The following is a 23,781-nucleotide window of genomic DNA, read 5'->3' as shown; positions in this document are numbered from 1 at the left end:
TCACCACATGGCCCTCTCCTCTGAGCCACATCTGGTCAACGCCAGTCCTGGAAGAAATCCCGGGCCACGAACACTATTAGTCATGGTTTGACGCGGGCCTGTGTAGGGTAGGCCGATTGGTAAGGGAAGACACTTTCATAAGTATCCAGGAACTCGAAGCGGCACTGGGAATCGGCAGGCTCTCCCCGCTCTTATACCTGCGCCTTAAGGGCGTCCTAATGAAACCTAAACTGAAATCATGCTTACAAAGAGGGCTGACCCCGGTTGAGAAAATCTTAGACTCCCACACGGAAATGAAAGGCCTCATCTCCCTCCTTTACAGAGCACTGTTAACCTCCCGCGAGGGAACGACTAAGAGCCTCAGAGGGAAATGAGAAAGGGACCTGGGCTGTACCATCGGGGATGGGCTCTGGGGGAGGCTATGTAGCAGGGCATTTAAGACTTCTATCTCATGCCACTACAAGTCCCACGCCATCAAGCTTCTCCATAGGTGGCAGTATGACCCGATCTCCCTCTCTAGGATGTTCCTAGACACTGTCCCGTTGTGTTGGCACGGATGCGGGGAAAGAGCCGACTACTGGCATATGTGGTGGTCCTGCAAGAAAGTACAAGTCTATTGGTCAAAAGTGCTCATCTGGCTCGAGGAGGCAGGAGAGGGGGTTTACCCATCAGACCCATTGTTATTAATATTTGGTCTCCGCTACAGAGACGACCACTGGGAGAAACTCCCGGACCAAACCCACTTCCTGCTATTGGCTGCCAGAGCTGTACGGGCCAGGACTTGGAAGATAGCATCTCTCCCCTCGACGAGGGAATGGGTGATGGTGGCCAAAGACATTTATTTCATGGAGAGACTAACATCAGCAATACACGGCTCCTGCACACAGGTTGAGACTGATTGGCTGCAATTTATGGAAGCGTTCGCCAATGTTGTGGACGATACAGGAGCTTAACTGATGTACCCCACCCGGCCCGAAAACTGTTTGTGGTAGGAGACTCATTGCACTTCCTCAAGTAAAGCCCATTTATGTTTATTCCTTGTATGCCCGGTTGGAGCTGCTTGAAACGTTTACTCATGGAGATGTGGATTGTGTGCCCCATCATTAGGGGCCTTGTGCGGGAGGGGGGAAGGGTGTATACAGCAGAGTTGCACGTTTTTTCTAATCGAAGTTGGCTCGGGCCGGTGCCCGGTTGCCATTGTTTGTATTAATGCTTTGTTGCCTTAAAAAACCAATAAAATTGAAATAAAAAAAATAAATAAAACCCATCGATATGCTACTAAGGACCAACACTCGTCCCCTAGCGTCATAGATTCATCGGTGTATTACAATAAAGCTCACTCCCGGCGTGGTTGGTTGGTTTGTCTATCCCTCACTGCGGTTTGCGATCAGCCAGCGTATCAAAACCAGTGAAGCCTATTTAAAGGCTTTCGGGTCTAATAGAGACAGCTAGAAGTGTGTACTGTCCACGTTTATGATCTCTGCTTGCCACCCCAATCCTCTCTAGTATTGGATTTATTTTAAAATGTTTGTAGTTATTAAAATTATAACTTTTACATTTTTTCGTTTATACCATTGTCCGTGATGTCTTTGTTTCAATTATCATTTTGTAAAGGTCATTAATGCTGCATCTTTAAGCTAGTTTTTCAATGATATTGTTCCAGTATTGATATATGATATGATAAGATATGGCATTTGTAACGCGTCAGGCTCTTGTAGTTGCCTGCTAGTATCGTTTCCCATCGTTCTTCTTGTGAGTAATGGCTAGCTTCTGTTGGAAGCATTGCCGTAAATTTCTTTCTTTCTATATTCAGCAATTCACACTCCATAAAAATATGATAGGATGTTTCAGTCTGTTCGCTGTTATTGCAGAATCAGCAACATTTCTGGTCGATTGGGATTTGTTTAGTTTTTGCTACCACCTCTCTGGTTGGTAACAAATTCAGCCGGAGTCTGAGAAATGTATCTCATGTCTGTCTACAAGGAAAGATATGTAGATATTTCGGAAGTTGGATAGGACTGTAGGGAAGGTGAGTGTGTGATACTAGTATTGAGTTACTAGGGGTTCACTGTTGAGTGGTATACTCTCCTGCCAGGGCCTCATGTATGCATACACTTGTAAATGCCTGTCATACTCTCCTGCCAGGGCTTCTTGTATTCACACACTTGTAAATGCCTGGTATATTCTCCAGTCAGGGCTTTTCACTTGTGTGCCTTTGTCTGCACCTCCATCTTGGTAATTCACCACTTTAGCCTTATTGTCTATTTTACGTTGTTATATACTGACTTGGTACTGTTCCTTACATGTATATCTGGCACGTATTGTCAAACTTCAAAGCTTCCCTTTTTTAACAGATATACTTTCACTCTTTCAAGTTTAAAAAATGGCTTTCTTTCTTTCTCCAATCTGTTTTGTTCAATTACTCGCATGTGGCATGGTAGCAAATACACCTCAGTGTTACCTTCATCCCAACGTGGACTCACCAGTTCTTCATGGTGTTCCTTGTCCTTCTTGCAGCATGCTGGTAACAACCTTCGGGTGTTTTCTTCCTCATGACCATCAGATTTATGTGTCTCTGCTTCCTGTGGCTCCAGCTGGGCTTCTCTGCTTCGCACGGCTCTCAGCTAAGTGTTTTGCTGCTTCCTTTCACCAGCAAATGCCCAGGAGCCCTGCGCTGGCATCTGGCATTCCCACCTTGCGCAGCTTCCTTATTCTCTGCATCTGAGCCGGTTGGCTCCACTGTCTTCCGTTCAGCCTGTCGGTCGCACAGAGAAGAGTAGCCCGCTCCCACCAGCAGGCTACAATGGTTTCTGGCATTCCTGTTTTAAATGTCCTGGGCACAGGCGTGTGCTCCCAGCAATTAGAGTGCAGTCTGTGCTTGGGGGTTCTTTTGCTCTGTATTCCTCCACTCCTTTTCCTCGTCACAGTGTTAACGCGTTTCTGGGAACAGTAGTACCTTTTGGATAACCTGCACAAAAACATTGGAGGAATGCTCTTAACAGGTTTTGGTGGCAAGTCAATGTTCAAGAGATTGTTTGCAGATTAGAATGAGAGAGATTCAACACTCTCCATTGAGGGAGCAGGGGAGAACTCACAATAGGCTAGAGTGTTGTAAATGGGAGGTTCATCCTGCAGGGGAAAAGTTGGAGACCATGTCTCATCAAATGAAGCCATGCTACTCCCCTGGAGGTTGTCTCCCCTCTACCCCATGTGATCCCCGCTCATATAGCCGCTCCCAGGGTCAGGATCAGGTAGGGGCTACCGTCCCCTGGCCACATGGGAGGAGGTTACCACCGGGAAAACAGTGATGACTACACTGGATTCATTACAGTGCCTACAGAATGCATACTCCTCTAGTGGGCTTGACACAGCTTGTATTTGATGGATGGGAGTTGTTCATATACATACAGCAGTCCAGCTTTGCTGCATTCTTGCGAAAGACAGATTATTTTTTATACAACCTTTAGGTCACAGGGTGCGAAGTGTCAATTAACAGAGGGATGACATACCCCGGAACAACAACCCAGACACAAAGACACACAGACGAAGATAGCCTAGTGGAACTGTTCACCCACACCTGCCCGTATGGTGCCCAAGGCCATAACTGTCACACCTGGGCTGGTGGGAAACACTGCCGAAGCTATTTCGGTAGGGTGGATGGTCCGGTGAGTCAGACCACAGGATAAGAACAAGCTAAGGCTCTGGAATTAGACATACACACATTCTTGTAGCCCTAGAGTTACTTTAATCTCCCCAGAGAAGCACAAGGCGGTGCAGTTCCGAGTGACAGACCTGACTGGAAAAGGTGCAATGGAATCAATGGGAGAGCGGTGTTTGAAAACTGCTAAAAGGCCATAAACTAATTGTCACAGCAGGATTCTGGGACCTTGCAGGGTTGTAGAAAGGAGGGGATTCTGTGCAGGAAGACGGAATTCAGAAAGACGGAATCCAGCAAGACGTACATAGGGAAAGAAACTTCCATGGACTGCAGCAGTTGGAACAGATGAGCACCACAGTGCAAGTGTTAGCACTTCACAAGGGCAAGCGGTAGCCAGACAAGGAGGGCTGTAGGGTAAAGTGTCATTAGGCCACAAGCACGCAGCAGCAATGAAAGCAGGCCAGGATACAGGACAAGTGTCAGTAGAACTTGGGAGAAAGCCCTGAAGGAGTGAAGGTTAGCAGAGGAGCAAGGATACTACGTTCCGCCGAGGGATCTGGGGGAGGAGATTGCGCTTCTTATGCCTCAATAAATTCCACGACCTCGCAAACGGCAACCACAGCGCACTGCAGCCAATGCAAGGGAACATACTGCTGCAGAGAAATATTCAGAAGCAGAGCACTTTGGGTGGTTCCTTGATGGCTGCAGAAAGAATTGTCAGGCTTTATCTTCAATGATTATTTATTAATGGTTTTAAAAGTGGGAAGTTTAGGGACAAAGCATTAGAAATCTACTCCTGAAGGGAAAACAAAAGTAATAGTAGGACGGGCCTGCATGCACCAGCACGTTGCGCTACATTCCACACATCAGATCCTTTAAGAACCGAGGATCGGACCCTCTGCGGCAAGGCCTGCGCAGGCCAACAGCGCAGTGATGTGCGACGCGGGTGTTTGGCTACAAAAGGTTTGTAGCCCAGAGTGCGAGTACGCTGCGCAGCCGTCAACCATCAGCGACCGTACGGAAAAAAGGTGTGGGCACGGGGAGCAGCCATTACTGCGCTCTAATAAACTGCTTAGCACTCGTGCGTACTTCTACTTAAACGCCTGTCTCTACGTACACTGTCTCCGCGCACCCAATAGGTTTCCTCTCTCACAGTTGTCACACTGTGTTCCCTGCAGTTTTCCATTATGTTATCTCCATCTATGTTTTTGTTCCTGTGCTGTTACTTCCACTCTGCTACTGTTGCGTTCTCTCGGCCTTACTTAACCTCTCTACGTTCCTCCCCCTGCAAATTACTGCTGGTTATTGTTGGTTGTACGTTCATTCTGCTTCTATTGTGCCCCCTTAGGTCCCTCCCCCCCCCCCCCAAGGCCCACCACTGTGTTTACTGTTGGTTATTTCTGTTGCCCACTAGGCCTTCCTCCCACCTTCTAGGTGCCTGCTCTTCTGTGTGTTCACCTGTGGTATTGTTGGTGGTTGTTCACTTGCCCCACCCCCTCTCTAGTCCTGCTGCTCCCAGTTGTCTACCTTATCTGCCCTTCCCCTGTGTGTTCATTCCCACTGTTGAGTCTAAGTATGTGTGCTTGTGCTTCTCTCTTGCATTCCTTACTGTGTCTCCATCTGTGTCACCCCCCCTGTTATGTCCATACCCGGTGCATCCTGTGTAGCGTAGTTCTGTGCAGTGCTTTGTCTCTTCTCTCATCTCCCTCTCACTTTTACCTCTCCTTTCTATCTCCTCCCCTCTATGGTGCTCTCGGTCTCACCCATCTTCTCTAACTGCTTTTCTATCACCTATCATATCCCTCTCATGAAGTCTTGAAGGAAGAAGTTCAGGAAGGACATCCTGGTCGCCAATCAAGGCCTTTCCATCACGACACGCATCTCAGTGCCTCCTCCAGACAGACTCTCACAGACATCCTCTTTGTCGTTCTCTCTGCCGACCCATTGCCCCTACACATATGGTTGCTGTTATCTCACCTGTCTCCATCTCCCATTAATAGTGGCATAAGATGGGAGGTCCTCTTGGCCTCCTTGCTTTCCTCCAAAACCATCATTAATGTCTACCTAAATGGATCCGTCATGGTCCACGGCACTCAGCCCAACAACCTCCTCTAGGATAGGCGTCTCCCACGTGTTATCAACTTCATCCCTTCTCCTGCTACTCTATCTACCACCTCCCTGCCCCCTCAGCACCTTCCGCCTCTACCTCTCTGGCTCCTCTGACACTCCCTTCCACGTCCACTGCCTCCTCTGTGGCTCTCCCCTATACCTCATCTCTGCCCGTTTGCACCTAGCACTACCTCTACCACCTCTCTGGCTCCTCCGCTACCATCCTCTTCTACCGCTCTGGCTCCTCTGCTACTCACCTCCTCCTCAGCTGCCTCCTCTCTGACGCCTGCCTATTTATCCTCTCTGGGCCATCTGCCCCCTCCTTCTATCACTGCCCACTCTTGGGCCCCTTTGCCTCTACCACTGGGTGTACCTCTCTCCTGTACCCCACCCGGAAGCCTTTCAAAAGTGGCAACCTGGTCCGCGTAGCTACTCTCAATGCTCGCTCTGCTGTCAAACACTCATCTGACATCTGCCACCTCCACGAAGACCTTGATCTGAATGTTCTTGCACTCACTGAGATTTGGTTCAAGGCCAGCTTTCACAAGTTTTGACACTCTCCTCCCCGAGGGCTACAAGATCCTCTCCGAACCCAGCACCAATCAGCCCGGAGCTGGAGTGGCCATGATATTTCCTGAGTGGGTCTCTGCAATTATCATTCCCACCCAGGCTTACTCCATCTTTGAATGCCTGGGCTGCAGGATCTCTATGTCTCCTGGGCTCTCTCTGACTGCATCTTCAGATGTTTTTGAACTGCAACCACCTATTGAGAATTCATCTACGTCCTTTGATTATTTGGAACTCCGCCCAAAGAGGCAATTTAACCCCACCTTTAACAACATATCTCTGAACATGTTTGAGAGCCAAGTGATTAAGCAGATACAGAAAGCCAACGACAAAAAGAAATTGCCACTGAACATTACAAATAATAAACTCTAATTGATCGAGAATGCATCTAAAGATGGGAGTTTGCTTATCAAACCGGCAGATAAGGGAGGCGCTATTGTGGTTATGGATCATTAATTCTACCACACTAATTGCCTCAGCCTGCTTGCAGATGAGAATGCCAATATGAAACTAGATAAGGACCATATCATGGAGATCAGAAAATTGATTAAAACAACACTTGAAAGTGCAGAGAACAATGGATGGATTACTCCCAGAACAAAGGAATTTCTCACCAATCCATTTCCCATAACCCCAGTCTTGTATGCTTTACCTAAAATTCATAAACATGCAACCTTATAATCTTTCAGACCCATAGTTGCAGGTACAGAGAGAGTCTTCAATCCACTTGCCATTTATGTTGATAAATTATTACAACCACTTGTACAATCTACTGACACATACTTACGTGACCCTACTGATTTTCTGAATCACTTGGAGGGTTTAGATACAATCTCAACTACATATACACTCTTTGCATTAGATGTTGGGACTCTATATACATCGATACCCTATCAGGATGGTTTGGAAGCAGTTGAATGGCGTATACTCTATGACGACACAGTGAGAGGCAACAAACAATTTATAATTGAATTACTTTACAAGGCACACATTAGTTTTCAAAAATTGATTAGCAGAGTTCGCTAATTAAATGCGTTTAGATTAGCAAACAGACCCATTTGATTAGGAATGTTCTACTAATATTGCTAACGTCACGAGACGTTATTTGTACCCAAGACATGAAATGAGACATTAGTGAGGAGTTAGGCCTTGCCAATCCTTTAAATTTCAGCTAGACCTATTCAACCTAAGAGAAATGCCATCGACCCATAGAAACGGAGGACAACAAATTTTAAATGTGATTTCTGTAAAATGGTGCATGTTGTTACAAACCCACTTTATGTTTGGGACACTGCTGCCGCCACCCCCCCCCCCCCCAGAGGCCAGCCATGCACAATGAAACTTTTATTTGATATTTACTGCAAACAAAGTAAATGTTAAATACAAATTTCAAACTTCTCTTGTAAATGCTACTTGCTCACTCGTCATTATGAAGCATCTTCTCCAACAAAATAAAATATAGTTGACACTATGGGCCTCATTACACGATGGCGGTGAACCATGGTGCTATTAGCGCCATGGTTCATGCCGGTAAAATACTGGCACCGCCTTGGTGGAAAGGGGAATTACCGCCCTATTCCAAGGTTGGCTGGGCGGTAATTCCCCCTTCCACCATTGCCCTTCCCCATTCCCATTTTTGCCCTATAGGGCTCTATGGGAAATGGGGAAGGCGCTAATTACGGTACCGCAAATTGCGGTACCGTAATTAGCTCCCTGGTCCCTTTGCGGGTTGGTTTTTAACACCTGCAAAAAGCAGGCATTAAATTCCCCAACCCGCAAAGGGACCTCGTAGTAAGGCGGTAAGGATTTAGCGGTACCGGTAAAATACCGGTACCGGTAAACCCTTACCGCCATCCGTGTAATGAGGCCCTATGACATTTAGATACACTTACCTAAACATTACTGTAAAGCATGGAGATGATGCAGTGTTTTAAAGTATTAATGCTGTAATTATGCATTATATAACAACTTACATTTTAGGAATTGAATTGCATGACTATCTTTGAAAAAAATATAAAGCTGGCACATCTTTTTGCCAGACAGGACATAGAAAGCTTGATAAAAGTATGATCCTGATTACGTCTGGATTGCAATTATTTGAAAAAGAAATTCCTGCCTAGCACTCCCACACATGCCTTTGGTAGTTAAGATTGGAGGAGATGATTACTGCTGCACTTTCTCTACATTAGCACTTGAAGTGAACATAGAAAAGAGGGTGAAGAGAGCACCGACGGTAAGAGAGGAATGCAGGGTGAGCTGTGCTTTCATTGAAGAGGGCAATTTAAATACCTATGCGACACCGTTTATTTTATGCCTTTCTTTACATTATTCTGCACAATAGCCATTTCAGATACAACAAATACTATGCCCACATTTCAGGTACTGCTATCGGCTCCATGATGGACCCTGCCTACACCAATGCTTGTATGTACTACCTAGAGAAGATGCACATTTTGGAGAATGAATACTGGTCCAAATATCTTGTAGTATGGAGAAGATACATAGATGACATTGTTGGTATATGGTCAGGAACCAGATCGCAACTGATGTCATTCTATGAATATATCTAAATGAGATACATCTTCGTATCAAATTTACATTGGAGACGGGAGATCAGTCCCTACATTTGTTGGACGTTGAACTCAGAATCATCGAAAATGGCATTGATACTAATATTTAACCACAAGCCTACCAATGTCAATAAAGTATTACACTAGGCTAGTTTTCATCCCAGCCAGATGATACAGAGTCTACCGTACAGTCAGTTCCTTCATGTGAAAAGAATCACCACAAGTACCACCACACTACTAAATAAGGAATATACAGACCAGAAGAATACATTCTTGAGGAGACGGTACCCAGTAGATATAGTAGACAGAGCTATACAGAAAGTTGATATACTAGACAGTTTAGTTTATTTATGTAGCGCACATAACCCTCAGTTATCTAGACGCATTAGCTTGGGTACAGCGTTACAGATACATGTCATGTCAAAAGTTGAGTTAAACAAGCAAACAGAGATTTACAGAAGTAAGGCCAAACTATATACAGATACAAGTCATCTCACATACATTCAAAATTTACAAAATAAGGCCACAGTAGATAAGTCAGATTGCAATAGAGTCGAGAGTACAGACAATAACAACTGACTGCTGCAATAAAGTTAGGAATACTGACACGATTTACAAATGCAGCAGGTTATATGGCATTTGGCTTATGTTAAAATGCAGGTCTAGGGGTCAGGTGCCAAGCAAAGGTACAGTAGAACCAGCTAGAGTATACAATTTCAGTACTAGTGATGCTGGGCAGAGACCCATGTTGTCACACTCGATCTAAAGGTCCAGAAAGAAGGTTCGGCCCCGATTGCAGTGGGAAGGAAGTTCCAGCCCTTGGCCACAAGCACTGGGAATCTTGAGCCCCCTGCTGTTTTTAGGTTGAACTTGGGTACATTGAAGCAGTGAAGGTAGGTTGATCTAATGAGTCTGATAGAGGAATGTCTTGAGAATTTGTCAGTCGGGTATTGCGGAGCTGTGTTAGCCCGGCATTTGTGAGTAATAATGAGTGTGCGTAGTTTGATTCCGTCCCGTACTGGACGAGATGTGACAGGAGCGTGGTATGTTCAAGGCACAGCAAAGGGCGTTATTCTGGAGAACTTGTAATCTATTCAGGTTATGCTCAGTAGAGCCTAGGAATAGGGTATTACAATAATCCAATTTGGATAAATACAGTGCCCTTGCTAGCGTGAGGCAGCTGTTTGTCGATAAAAAGGCTTTGCAGACATTGATTAATTTGTTAGTATATGCTGTGGAAGAGGCTGTGGAATTTACTTGCTTTTTCGAGAGAAAGGGTAGAGTCTAAATAGACACCAAGGGTTTTCACCTCTTTGGCCACTTTGATAATGTTGCCCTCAATGTTAAAGGAATTGTACCTGGGGTCGAGTTTATTTAGACAGACTTGAGAACCGACAATCAGAAGTTCCATCTTGTCGTCATTTAGGCAGAGGCTGTGTGTGGCCATCCATGCCTGAATTTCAAGATAAATTTCATTTATTTTTTCAGAATCTCTTTCATAGCAACCATCGAGTGTGATGAGGACCTGAGTGTCATCTGCATAATTGGTGTAGGTGACACCCAGGTTGTGAAGATGATCAAAGAGGAGCTTAGTAAATATGTTATAAAGCGTTTGTGAAACATAGGATCCTTGAGGGACCCCACAGTGGCTAGGAACTGGCTCAGCGGCCGCAGTGGGAGAAAATACTCTAGTGGTCCTATGAGATGGGAAGGATTGAATCCAACTAGTAGCTCTAGATGAGAATGCTGCAGCGGTGGAAAGGTGTTTGGTCAGAATTTGATGGTCGACAAGGCCGAACGCAGCCGATACGTCCAAAAGTAGTAAGATGGCCAGCTTACCCTTATCTCTGGCTTCATCCATTTGTATTTTTAAATCTAGAAGCGCTGATTCTGTTCCATGCCTATGCCTGAAGCCGGACTGTCACAAGATAAGCAGGTTATTAGCTTCTAAGTGTTGATGAATTTGTAGATAGAGTAGCCTATCTAGTATCTTTAGCAGGAATGGGACCGTTGTTATGGGTCTGTAATTTGTTGGTATGTTTGGGTCTAGGTTAGGTTTTTTGAGGAGAGGCATGACCCAACCCTCTTTAAGGTTGTTGGGTACTAGGCAGTTTTTAAAGGAGGCGTTAATCAGGGTGAAAGGTGCTAGATCTTTAGCCCCTTTCTTAATGATTGGCGCAGGGCACGTATCACCCTGGCAGTTAGAAGGTTTGATACCTGCTATTATGTTTGTCACTTCTTCCGTAGTTACTTACCGGAGAGAAGTGGAAGGGCGGACACAAAGGCAGCTGTGTGGTAGGTGGGGTGGGTGGGTGAACGTTGGGAGCAATGCTGTTCTTTTTTATCTCGATGTTATTTAGCAGTAAGGCTATTTTGTCCGATAGAGCTCTCTGGATGTTAATACACCAGTCTTCAGAGGGCGGCACAGGCGACTCCAATTCTCTTAGGATCGAGAAGAGCTCCTTAATGCCAGATTTAGCATTCTGTATTCGGGTGTTATAGATTTCTCTTTTAGTATTGGTGATGGCTGCTTTGTAGGTAGCTGCAGCAATACAGAAGCTTTCCTTATTGTGTGTTGATGGAGATTTTCTCCAATTGGCTTCGGACGCTCTTTTAGCATTGCAAAGTGCTTTTAGATCAGAGGAGAACCATTTATTTAAATGGGCAGCCGGTTTAGCCTTTCTTAATTTTAGTAGTCGATTTGATTTAGTGCTAGTTCAATGGTGTTGTTATATAGGTCAACCAGCGTGGAGGGGTCATGTCTGTATAGTGGGGAGGATCAGTGATAGGATGTAGTAGTGGTAGAAGGTTGTCAAGAGATATGTTCCGTTTGTTCCTGGACAATGATTGCGGGGCCAGGGCGGCCCGCGTAATAGTGTGGGTGCCTGTTAATATGGAGAAGGTGATGCAATGGTGATCCGACCAGGCACAGTGTGCATTGTTAAGTATTGTGGTGGAACAGTTAAAGTCAACCAGCCAATAAAGCGTTCTACCTTTGGTGTGGGTAGGTTTGTTAATCCGCTGTTTAAACCCAAGTTGTGTGATAGTATTGTCTAGCATAGTGGCGTTAGTGTCATTGGTATCATGTAGACCTAAGTTAACGTCACCTAGTAGGATGATTTGTGAACTCAGTTTGGTGTTTTGGGTTAGAAGTGATGTCTTCCTAGAAGGAGGAGATGGCACCTGGGGGACGATATATGAGGTGAAAGAGGAGGGCGAGAGTGTCAGAGAGCAGAAGTTTCACTGATGGGAGCTCTGCTGACGGGAAGCCGGTGTCTGGGAATTCTCTGGGGTTCAAGTGTTATTTGGCTATAAAGGCCACTTCACCACCTTTACCAATGTTTCTGTCCGAACGGATGATTGTATAATTGTCCGGGATGGCTGAGGATGGGGAGGGTCCTGCCAAGGGGTTAAGTCAGGTTTCTGTTACGGCAAGGAAATCCAACTGGTTAGTTATAATGAGGTCTGCTATGTCAAGAGCATGGGCGACCAGTGAACGTTCATGGATTAGTGCTCCCTTGAGGGTTGGGAGGTTGGTGACTGAGGCACCCCGAGATGGGTTAGGATGGACAGGGGAGTTGACATCTCTGCATGAGTGACTCGGCATGTGTGGGGGGGGTTGTTGATTGAAGGTTGTGGGTCCTATTGGGGCCAAATAGGGCTGTCGCTCTACAGGCAGTCTTGTTGCCAGGGCAGCAGGAGCCTAGCCTTAGGTTCCTTAACCTTTTCGGGCATGGAGACGAGGGCGTCGGTAGTGAGGTGGAAACGGAGCCTAGTCTTGAGTTCCTCAAGCTAAGAGGGCATGGAGTCCATGGAGCAGGTGGCGAAGCGAAACGGGTGCTCCAATCCGCCGGTGAGATGGATTCAGCACTGGAGGGAGTGGCTGTTTGCAGGTAAGTTGAAGTGCTAGGGTCTAGGTTGGATGGTTGGTAAGAATCTAGTGGGTGCTATGGAATGAAATAGTGGTAAGAGGGTTGCGATGGTAAGCGTCACTCTCCATAAGGTCGCATGTAGGTACATCTAGATACTGGCTAGCTACAGTGGTCTCCAGAAGCGCAGGATCACAGACTCACTTAATGCTACAAATAGTCAGGTGATGACTAGACACTAAGGTTAGCTTGCCAACGTGGTGTGGGCAGAGTACAGGTAAGCAGAGGGCAACCCAAGAGTGTTGGCAAATAGCATCCATGTGCGGCCGTCTGCCTCACATCAAACCATATTGACTTTTGCTCTAAGTACAGAATAGATTGCCCGCAAGCATCACCAATATGATAGTGGACGAAGCAGGAAGACATTACTTCACCAGCCTCCGAAAGATAAAGGAATTCCACTCCTTTATATCTCTGAATTCTCTAGAAAAAGTGTACATTTACGCAGAATAATTTGCAAAAATTGGAAACCCCTCCATCACGATCACAATTGCTAAAATTGTTTCCTAGACCTCCCATGATGGCTTAGAGATAGATTGGTAAAAGCTGAAAAAATCAGCCCCGTTGCTCAAAGAACCTTGGCAAAACGGAAGAAGGGTACATTGCCCTTTTTACAGTGTAGTAACTGCAACAACGTTATCAAGGGTAACACCATTCAGCACCCACATACTGGTCAAAAGATTGCTTTAAAAGACGTTGCGACCTATAATAGCAGAGGAGTTGTATATGCTTTAAAATGCCACCGTGGCCTTCTGTATGTTGGACAAACGTTTAGATCAGCAAGAGAACGCTGGCTACAAAGTAAGTGCAACATATGTACTCAGAATGTCAAATCACCAGTGGCAAGACATTTCAAAGACAATCGACCTAATCTGTCACAGATAAAATTTATAATTTTTTAAGTGGTTAATACTTGATCGATAGGAGGTAACCAAACAAAGGAACTTCTTCAGAGAGAGATGTATTGGGATCCTTTTATTGGACACAATACATCCCAAAGGAATGAATGAAGAATTCAACGTGCATTGTTTCCTTTAGATTTGCAATGATTGGGACTCTTCTTTTATATAATGCGGTTACTATCAACATTGGAACTACTATATTAGTTTTTAGATCCATAATGTCTATGCTTGTGTATATCTCAGATTGATTACATATGCATAATTTATCATTCATGTTGATTTGTAATTCCAGTGGTAATATGATTATGTATGCATTTATCTATTTATTCATTTTTGATTACACCATGTGCTGATGATCTTGTAATTTGATTAATACAAATATTTTAGGGAGTTACATGATACTTGAAACGTCCATTGGGATTCCTAATTTGTTTTTCCCCCCTATGGTCGTGTTAACTTCGTTTGTACGAGATTCATTTATATTTACTTTCCAGTGTTTCATTCGTTTATTTACACAGTATAAACATTGTCATATGTTTAGTGTTGATTGTACACTAACAAGATGTCTATTAAGATTAGCTTCCCTAATTATTCTTCATTAATTGGATATATTGATCTCAATGGAAATTACAAGGATTTCTCTCGTCAATTACAGCTCCAGTATTATTTATGTTGCGTGATATATTTTCACCATAATACTTCTCACTCCATTTTATCGCACTCAAAATATCTATAAGGTTCTCAGGTTAAATTATTACACATACCCAGGGCATTTGAATGTTCTGGTATGCATGGTATATTATTTACTTTTTGCTCTGTACTCCTCCTCATTTCTCTTCACTTTGTGAATGTTTGCCCAGCAACCATCTTTAGTTTTTCTTACTACCACTTTAGATATATGGTTATTTCTTAGTTTCTCCATTTTATTACACTCTAGAGATATACCGAATATATCATATTCATTATTTTTATTTAAATTTTTCCCTCATTTATTTGTTTCACTTATTTAATGTGTCCCTTGTTGATTGCCCAATCTCTTTACTTCCACATGGAACAGATTAGCGACGTCCACCAGTCTGTCCTCTAGTTCCATGAACATGTTAGTAGGCGACCTTAAAGACAAGAGAATCACTCGCGCCTGCAGCGACTCTCGCGGATCACCACATCCCGCACTCACGTTAGTGCAGGTAAGATTGCTCCTCTCTCATTACCATTGCAGCTTTTTCGATTTGGACGGTAGAGATTTCTTCCTTGAACCGGTTAGTGTTTTTGCTTGGACAACAGTATGTCAGTAACTGTACCTCTGTTAGATACACATGTGCACCATCTCGCAAAGCTCAATGAAATCCTCCTGCTTATTGTATGGATGTCTGCAGCAGACAGCCATACAATAAGCAGGAGGATTTCAGTTACTAACATATCGATAGGACTAAGACTGTTGCCCATAATCACGCAACAGAGACCAATAAAGAGAAATCAGTCTCCAACAGACGCACAAGGTATGGAATGACCACAACTTCTGAATTAAGCATCCGATAAGGAGCCTGACGTAGTCAAGAAATGTCTTATCAAGACTTTTTCCTAAAATGTGTCGAAGAAATTAGAGTTATAAACAGATCATAATACAAGAAATATTGAACCTGGGAAAGTATTGATTACATGTTTTCAAAAAACTTGCTGTTCTGTCACAAAGACAGCCTGTACCAACGAAACCAACGGCACTGTGAGAGTGATCTGTATGAGTTTATATGGCCGAAACACATGTCGACTTAACATTAGGAAACTGTTACTACCTTTTTTCCTATGTCTCTATATATATTAACAAGTGAAAAGGTGATTTTTGTTGAATTTACAACATTAGATATACCTTGTACCTATGCTATAGAGTAATATTGAGAGGCTGTAGATTTGTGCTAGATGAACCAAGAAACAGCAGCCCACGTAGACATTTGTCACATTAACAAATGCAAGAGTGATCAGGGTTACTGTCATGATCTCTGCTTCCAAAAGGTCAGGGTTTTCCCAACTTTCTTGGAAGCAGATTCATAACCCAGGTTCCGAGTGCCAACCAGTCCCAATTGGGACCTTTTGGACCCAGTCCTGGCGCCAGTGGCACCAGGCTCATAAATATGCCCAGTCCCAGCGCTGGAAGCGCCGGGCTCATAATGCTTGGGTGGACTTACCTGCAGCAGACCATGCTGCTTACTTGCCTGCCAGTTGAGCCTCTGATCCTCTTCTGTTTGGAACTACTTTTCCTGTTGGGTGGGGCAGGAGCCACTCCCTAGGTTCAGAACACTGGAACTCTTCTGGAAAGCAGGAACTCTTTTCTTACCTAGGCGTGGCTGTGGAAGGAGACACCTAAGCACTACAGGAGGCTATTTAAACCACACCCGATGGATGAATCTTGCTTTGCATCCTCTGCAGCAGAACGCTCATCGTGTCTTCTGCATCTGATCCTGGGCCTAAGGAAAAAGGCTTACCATCCTGAATCCAGTCTTCAGCAACACCTATAAAGACAAGAAAGAACAGGTTAGCATTACGGTCTTCAGTGACAGCTCTTCACTTACCTGGGCCACCGGCTGTCTCCAACGCCTCGCGCTGCATTCTGAAAGACAAAGGCTTACCTACTCTGCGTGCGCTCCGGAGGTCTTCACACTGCATTCCGGCATCTGAAAGACAAAAGCTTACCAACTCTTCGCACGCTCCGGAGGCCTTTGGCGCTGCATCCCGCATCTGAAAGACAAAACAAGGTGCGTTTAAAGACATTGGGGAACTTTAATACTCACGTGCCATTACTCCTTTCCACATCTAACCCAGTGGGTATTCCGGCACCCTGCAGCCGCTCCGAACTTGTACCTGCAAAATAAAAAGACAGTTAGAGCGCATCGTGAAGCAGGCAACAAGCGCTTACTTACGTGCTTCCAGGCGCTTCTATTCATCACACGGGCTCCATCTTCAACTCACTTCAGCCCGTCATCCACCATCGCCGGAAGCCTGCAAAACAAGAGACATCATTACTAAAGACTTTAAAGACATTAGAATTACTCGAAACTTACCGTTCGTGCAGTAAACGACGGACAGCCGCCCTCTGAAGTCAAGAGGCCTGCTCCCCTTATCCAGTGAAGAAACTGGTTACAGCACCCTGCCCCGAGGCAGATGGAGAGCACGGCGTTCACTTACCTAAGGTGAGAGCGTTAACCTTCGGGGTTCTACAGGAGAAGAGAAAGGGAAGAAGAGAGAGACATTCAATAACCCAGTTCATTAATCCCATATTTTCTATCTGCAGACATCTTACCCTTCGAGTCAAACATACAGTGCACAGAGGTCCAGCCCAAAGAGCCAGCCGTGTGTTACACATCACCTTTGAAGATACGGTATACGCCCAGTCAAGACCGGCGCCTCTACGGGAATCAGGTGAGCGTTACAGTTACTGATCCCAGAATCGGCGAACAATTGGCACTCTGCAACAGGATTGTAGACTGTTCTTTCCCTTTTTCTTAAAAATATCCTAAAAAATATTCTGTTGATTTGATTCTCATTTTGTATTTACTTTGATGGTATGGTGTAATTACACCAGCTAGAATATAAGTGGTTAACACAGTTTTGTTTTTATATTTCTTTCTTTCTTGCCTATAGGACCCATTTTGAGTCCTTTTTTAAGCAGTGCAGACGATGCACTGAAATAAAAGAATGTGTTATTTTAACTTCAAAAAGTTTTGGCCTTCACCAATCTGAGAGTTGACTAGATTGTCTTGGATCTGACCTGTTGCGATTCAGGGACAAAAGGAGGGGTAGTTGACCTATCATTGTTCTTTTTCGTTATTATATTGTAGATTGTTGAACTGCACCTAATGAAGGGAACATTTTACAGAAACGCATTGTGCTGACTTACTTTTGAATATAAAAGAAGATTGGAATACAAAATATATCTCGTACCTTTATTATTATTCCTTTTGGAATTTGTTGTTGTTGAGATTTCTATGAACTGAATGAAATACAATTTGCTATACAAATTTGTGTAATTTTGGCTAGCAAATTCAGTATTAAGGTGTGCAGGGGGCGGTAGTGTCTGATACTCTTCGGACACCATCTTTGTTGGACTCTCTATAACTCTGGCCACCATCTACAGGCCTCCTGGCCAGGTGACCCTCTTCCTCTCTGAACAGGCTGACCTCCCCTCCTCTCTCCTTGCCTCAACCTCTAAGCATCTCTTCCTCGGGGATTTCAACATCCACTTGGACTCCTCTGACCACTCTGGGCTTTCCGCAACCTTTCCGACTCTCTCTTCCTCTCTATTCTTCACTTTGGTCCAACGCACTCAGCCAGACACCTTGGATGGTCTCATCTCCTCAGACATCCCCCTCTCTAACCCTTTCACTACTCCACTCTCCGAGGAGAGACCACTTGCTGCTATCCTCTAACCTGAAACTGTCTGTCCCCCCTGCCAAAACCTACACCAGCACCTCCACCTTCCTTTCCTGTCATTCGACCTATGAAGCGGTTGTCAGTTGCTGCTTTTGCCTCTACATTCTCTCCTCCTCGCACCCCTGCGGCTACTCTGACACAGACCTCTCCTACCTCCATTTCTCTATCTCCAATGCTCTTAATATCCTTGCCCCCGACATGAGGATCCATCTGAAGCCTGTCTCCAAGTGCAATTCTTGGTATGCCTCCGATCTGGCCGCTCTGAAACACAAGTGCAGAGCGGCCGAGCGGAAGTGGGGGGGGGGGGCTTAGGGCCTATTGTCTGACCAACTAGCTTACCGCCTTCTCCAAGAAGAGGGTCCACATCCATGCCCACATCTCTGTGGCCTCTAACAGCACAGCCAAACCTTTTAAAATCTGCAAGGAGCTGGCCAATCTGATTGCTGTCTCTACCTCGCCTGTCCCTTCCCACCACTAAAATTCAGGACATCCTATCCACACTATTCACCTCTCCTCATCTCTCTCCGTCTACCTCTCTCAGGGACTCTCTGGCTACCCTTCCCTCTCCTCTCCTAGAACACAATGAGGTTTCTAGACAAGTCCGGTCTATGAAAGTTTAATTCAAACAGGTGCTCCCCTGCTCCTGCAGAACCATTAAGGACAACATTCTTTCTCTCGCTCCAGACTTGGCCGATTTCTGCAATCATTCCTTTGCCACTGGATCTTTCCCCTCACTTCTCAAGCAATCACTTGTGCAGCCCCTCCTGAAAATGCCTTCTGCTGATCCTTCCTGCCCAGCCAACTATCACCCAATCACTATCGCTCCTTTGCTGGGCAAACTCCTTGAGAAACTGACCATCTGTCAGCTAAACCTCCACACTGAATCTGCTGGTTATGTCCATGACCACCAGTCGGGCTTCCTATCAGCCAGAGGCACAGAAACTGCTCGCCTGAACTCGCACGAAGATCTGATCTCCAACCTTGACTCCAGCTCTCACTAGGTCTTCATCCTCCTTGACCTTTCCTCTGCCTTTGACACGTTCAATGACGCCACCTTGATCAAACGTCTCAGTGTCAACCTTGGCATCACTGGTCAGGCTCTGGTGTGGCTGACCTCCTTCCTCTTGGGCCAACTCTCCCAGGTCCAACTTGGGTCCTTTCTTTCCACCACCTCTCTCTCCACATGTGGTGTTCCGCAGATATCCATCCTCTCACCCTGGTTCTTCAATGTCTATATGCACCCCCCGTCCCCTGGACCACCTGATCTCTACTTTTTCCTCTAACTTTCAGTGTTATGCGGAGGACACTTCGCTCTCTTTCAGGCTACACTCAGCCTCATCTCCCTCCTCGCTCCTTACTGACCGCCTAGCCGCTATTCCATGGTGCACCTCCAACTACCTCTGCCTTAATTTCTGTAGGACAGAGATTCTTCTCATTGGGACCCATGCTCCCGCTTTTAATCTCTCACTCTGGCCGCCGTCTTTGGACCCCCTCCCGTCACCGTCCTGTGAGGCAAAAAATATTGCTGTCATCTTCAACTCCACTCTCGTTCTCTCCACACATCACAAACCCAATGAAGAAGGCCCACTTCCAGCAGCACCTCCTCAGAGGTATCCTACCTTTTCTCACCTTCCCCCAGAGCTTACTGTCTCAAGAAATCTGGTTCTCTCCAGGCTGGACTACTGCAACAGCCAATTTCTCAATCTTCCTAACTCGACCCTTCACCCTCTTCAACTAATCCAACTAATCCAGAACAGGACTGCAAGTCTTATCCTTGGCCTCAAGCCCAGGGACCGCAACTCCCCAGCTCTGAAATCTCTCCACTGGCTCGCTCTGGCCACAAGGATTAAGTTCAAGATCTTCTGCATCTTCCACATGGCTTTCTGGGACATGGTCCTCTCTATATCCAACACTCTCTTCCTAAATACCCAAGTACCTCTCTCTGCACTTCGCGTTGCACTTGCACAATCTGAATATCACAAAGCTTATTAAGATAGTTTGTCTTGTCATCCCTCTGTCTCCCCTCCTTTGTCTTGTGGCACCTAGAAACACATGTATAAAGACACGTTATAAAAACCAAATCATATATATCATATCATATTAGGCAGAGTCATTAATGCTCTAAACTGTTGGGATGGGGGACCAATTCCCCCATGTATGACCTGGGCCCTAGAGTTGGGGTAAACCTCCAGGTAGGTATAAAAACGAAAATAGAGACCAATTTAATTGTATGCAACATAAATGTTTTTCACATTCTGTAAATTACAGATTGATAGAGGAACCTTACATTGGAGTCCCTTTTTCACCCTTCCGGATGGTCTTCAGCACACATCGAGGGATGCCATTCAAAATCTAGAGTGTAGGTTCCTCGTCTCAAACATACTTCTCGGCTACTTGCTGCAATGAAACTGTCATGCCTGAGGAAGGAGAACCATACTAATTATTATTATTATTATTTTTTATTGTGTGTGTTCCGAATGGAACTTTACAAAATTGTGTGTGAAAGTTTTTTACTTTTGCATCCTAATAGGTACGTAGGGCTTCAGCCCAACATATTCATGGATTCTTGTAGAATCTACACTAGTGCTATTTGCCAGGTTGTTCTATCTCCTCCGATCATTCGGTGCCACCATTGTTCTTCATCGAAATGACCGTGAATCCGGAACTGGTCAAGGGAAGCAGTTCTTATCGAGTGGTTGGTCGGACAGGATAAGAGCAAGTGGCGAATAGTTTTGTTTCCTGCGCCACAGAGGCGACACTCCTTTGTGTTTGAAATGCCTTGTATTTGGCGAATTTCATTGGTTTCAAAAAGCTCTAATTTAGGTGTTTCAACGCAAAGAACCTGTATACATAGAGCCTGATTAATTGATCATGCTTACACGGAGCCCCCACCCCCGAACCAGGCAGAGCACTCATTGCACAATATGTGTCACTTGGGCAACAGTACTAGTTTCCTTTCAGTGACATTCATTAGGGAGAACAAACACACATCAGACAGAAGCAAAACTTGAGACTATATGGAAAACGAGCCGGGCACGTGAACATGTAATTCCTAGCTTCCGCCCCCTCACCTCCATCATACTGGAACAGTAGGCGAAGGGCCCTATGTGGAACTCCAGGTATTCTCCCAATACCGCATTGAGTGTATGAAAGACTATATACACTCAGACAACAGTATTGAATGTGCTCCCGCACTGAAAGGGTGGAAGGATGTTTGCGCACACCATTGGAAATCGAAGAGCTATAAGTGAAATCAGACAGGGGCAGAGCGAAGTTCATGAAAGAAAGACATGAAGCTGCACTGAAATGATATGCAAATACTTAAAGGATAAACATGTAACTGAAAGTGATAAGAGAAAAATGTAATCGAAGACAAAGAAATAATATGCACCAAAGAAACAAGTGAGAAAAGAAGTAAATGTATATACGCAGAAACGCATGGTAGCTGAGACATATTGAAGCTTGCTGCAGAAGAAAACATAACATGGTTAAGGCGGCCATGAGATGAAAGATGGATGCCGGACTCGTGTTGAAACCAATCAAGCCACTTCAGAGACAGACCAGGGATGCAGAGCCAGAAGATGCTGGAAAAACAGCTTTGTGTGAGGAAGAGATGGGACTCTATTGGCTTGGGATCAAGGATGCCACATCAAAGACTAATTGCAAGGCACAAAGGGAGTCAAGAGGATAAGCCATGCATGCAAGAAATATTTCTCTTAGATTAAGCAAAGAAGAAAACATCTTCAAGTGCCAAGTATTGTACAATCAAAGATGCTAAAAGCCAATGCAAGGTGGAGTGAGCAAGTCTCCAGGGGCCAAGAGGAGTAATGACTCCCAGCTTAATAAAATCAAATAGCAGTAAATAAAAGGACAAAATGGACAAAATCATGGTCTCCTCACACGCGACTCAGCAGTAAAAAAAACAAGGGCTATTCATTAAGCTCCAGACAAAGATAATGGTGTAACTACACTCCCTTGAAAGTCCCAGAACAGAGACCAGGCTGCAAGGTAAACTATAAAGAAGCAGCCTTGGCTCGTTTCCTGACCAATGAGAGATGATGAACTAGTTGGGCAAGTGGGTAGGAGTCAGACGTTGCTCTCTGCACTGAAGTTTCGTTTTGCTTACATACTGCTAACAAGTCGAAAGTCCAAGGTTCGGCGAGAATGCCAACCAATCAGATGGTTGATGTAGCAACATGCTATACAATGTTACACAGGCGAACCTGCTGCTTATTCTGCTATAATCGGTATTGTACGCATTTACAGGTGGTTCAAGGCATGCCTTTTACAGAAGGGTCATCCAGTGATATTAGTAATACTTAAATGATATATAGGTATATATGTTCCCATAACCAATCCCTCCCTTCAATGAGTTTTACAGTTTGCCACGTAGGATGACGTCCTAACCGATGTACATTGAGGTATTAAAACTTTGTGTAATCAAAATAGAAGTGCGAGTGCATGGACTACAGTTTGTTGTTCATCAGATTGCCCTACTTTATTCGAGCTGACAATAAAGTAGTATTTTGCCATATTCTTTGAGTCTGTCCAGTTATTTTGGTCCGAGATCATTATTGGTAATTCCATCTAGCATATGAGACACGTCAAGGTGCTAGAGCACAGCTCACTTTGTATTCACATACCAAGCCAGTCCATGGAGCAGGTGAACTCCACACCATTCCTTCAAAGGATCCGGTGACCGTGGATTGGAGCACGGAGCAGCATTCAGTGAAAGACAGCTGTTCGCGAGCATTGAGGAGTCAAACACTCAAGCACACAACACTGAAATTATATAAAGGGGAATGCAGGCAACTGCGGCTCAGGGCGCTAAAGAACGGGTCAGCAAGGTCATAATGTACCAACAGCTTGATTCAATGATGGTGGATCACTCGTTGAGACCTTATTACCAATGAGCAATACATCATATAAATAAAAAGAAGAGGAACAGAATCGTAATCAATACACTGACCTCAAGTTAAGGATAGAAGAGGCCAGCCAATCTCAGGCATTATTTGGAGACCGGAAGCCCAGGCCACAGTATGCAGGAGAGCAGACTGGTTTGGGAGCTACAACTTCTTCCTGGGAGTTTGTATTGGTAGCAAGCGCAGTAGGAGAGAAACAGTGGATTAGCCAAGTATCCTAGACCTTGAAATAGTTGAGAGGCACAGTGAGCCTATGGAGAGTGGTGATACAGAATTTGGTAAGGGCCCGAGAATGAATTGTTGGAAATACATCCAGGGTGTCCAGAGGAGCAATGAATGTGCGAACACAGGTTCTCAAAGACAAGAAAGAAGCATGTTAGAGCACATTAAAACTCCAGACACAGAGTTTACTGAAAGAGGCTTTTTAGGGGGATGCAAGCCTGAGTACTATGTGACTAGATTAGGGACTTCGACTTTGAACCAGCCACCAGGTCCTTTACACAAGACATACCTGCACCAGAATCAAATACTCCACCATCCTGATGCTTAACTAAAATTCGTTCCTTTATGCTCGCTTTCCATTTCCTGTGGGAATTCCTTCAACTTTCCTCCTGAGGAAGAATAATGGTGTTGTACTATAAGCAGTGAGTTAACAATCTGTTGTATCCACCTAGCGATTGGTTTTCAGGGTAGATTCTG

General features: G+C 44.9%; 1 protein-coding gene across 13 annotated transcripts in view; it reads right to left on the bottom strand.

Moving 5' to 3' along the window:
* WDPCP (WD repeat containing planar cell polarity effector) overlaps nt 1–23,781 on the bottom strand; it is a 3,071,480-nt gene that overhangs the window by 2,444,882 nt on the left and 602,817 nt on the right. For 2 of the 13 annotated variants that reach the window (XM_069608198.1, XM_069608203.1), the window contains exon 4: nt 20,448–20,577. The exons of the other annotated variants lie outside the window; for them this stretch is intronic. The gene's annotated coding sequence lies outside the window, so the exon portion shown is untranslated. The remainder of the gene's footprint in view (nt 1–20,447; nt 20,578–23,781) is intronic. 13 annotated transcript variants of the gene reach the window in all.

The sequence above is a fragment of the Ambystoma mexicanum genome, chromosome 4q (genome assembly GCF_040938575.1).
Source record: "Ambystoma mexicanum isolate Mex_15411 chromosome 4q, UKY_AmexF1_1, whole genome shotgun sequence".
Lineage (NCBI taxonomy): Eukaryota > Metazoa > Chordata > Amphibia > Caudata > Ambystomatidae > Ambystoma > Ambystoma mexicanum.
The sequence above is the reverse complement of the archived record's forward strand: the minus strand, read 5'-3'. Positions and strand labels throughout refer to the sequence as shown.